Genomic DNA, 1,344 nt, shown 5'->3' with positions numbered 1-1,344 from the left:
CAAGCACTCTATCTATCAGATCTAGGCCCTTAAGTCTATTTCTCACTTCCACTGTATAATCATAAGGGATTTGATTTATGTCATACCTGAATGGTCTAGTGGTTTTCCCTACTTTCTTCAATCCATCAATTGCCAATCAAAATAGGTATTCCATTCAGTTTTAGATGATTCAGGGCTAAGGTTTCGCAATTCAAGTTTAAGAAAAATTAATTTTTGCAACATATCTTTATTATTGTCCAATTTTCCAAGCACCATTTATTGAAGAGATCCTCTTTTCTCCATTGTATATTCTTGCCTGTTTTGTCATAGACTAGGTGACCATACACACATGGGTTTATCTCTGGGCTTTCTATCCTGTTCCATTAGTCTATATTTCTGTTTCTATGCCAGTACCATTTAGTTTGATGACTTTAGCCTTGTAGTATGGTCATAAGTCAGAGAGCTTGATTCCTCCAGCTCTATTTTCCTTTCTCAAGACTGCTTTGTCTCTTCAGGGTCTTTAGTGTTTCCATACAAATTATAAAAACTTTTGTTCTAGTTCTGTGAAAATTGCCACTGCTAATTTGATTGGAATTGCATCAAATCTGTAGATTATTTGAATAGTATATTCATTTTCACAATATTAATTCTTCCAAACCAACGACATGGTATATCTCTCCATCATTTTATGCCATTTTTGATTTTTTTCATCAGTGTCTTATGGTTTTCTGCATACAGGTCTTTTGCTTCCTTAGATGGGTTAATCCCTAGGTATTTCTTTCTTTTTGTTGCAATGGTAAATGGGCTTATTTCCTTAGTTTCTCTTTCTGATCTTTCATTCAGGCTCTACTACAAAGCCACAGTCATCAAGACAGTATGGTACTGGCACAAAGACAGAAATATAGATCAATGGAACAAAATAGAAAGCCCAGAGATAAATCCACATACCTATGGACACCTTATCTTTGACAAAGGAGGCAAGAATATACAATGGATTAAAGACAATGTATATTCTTGCCTCCTTTGTAGTGCTGGGAAAACTAGTCAACCACTTCTAAAAGAATGAAACTAGAACACTTTCTAATATCATACACAAAAATAAACTCAAATTGGATTAAAGATCTCAACATAAGACCAGAAACTATAAAACTCCTAGAGGGAAACATAGGCAAAACACTCTCCGACATATATCACAGCAGGATCCTCTATGACCCACCTCCAAGAATATTGGAAATAAAAGCAAAAATAAACAAATGGGACCTAATTAAACTTAAAAGCTTCTGCACAATAAAGGAAATATAAGCAAGGTGAAAAAACAGCCTTCAGAATGGGAGAAAATAATAGGCAAATGAAGCAACTGACAAA

This window comes from Bison bison, unplaced genomic scaffold (genome assembly GCF_000754665.1).
Source record: "Bison bison bison isolate TAMUID 2011002044 unplaced genomic scaffold, Bison_UMD1.0 scf7180017864489, whole genome shotgun sequence".
NCBI classification, from domain to species: domain Eukaryota; kingdom Metazoa; phylum Chordata; class Mammalia; order Artiodactyla; family Bovidae; genus Bison; species Bison bison.
This window is presented reverse-complemented; position numbering follows the sequence as displayed.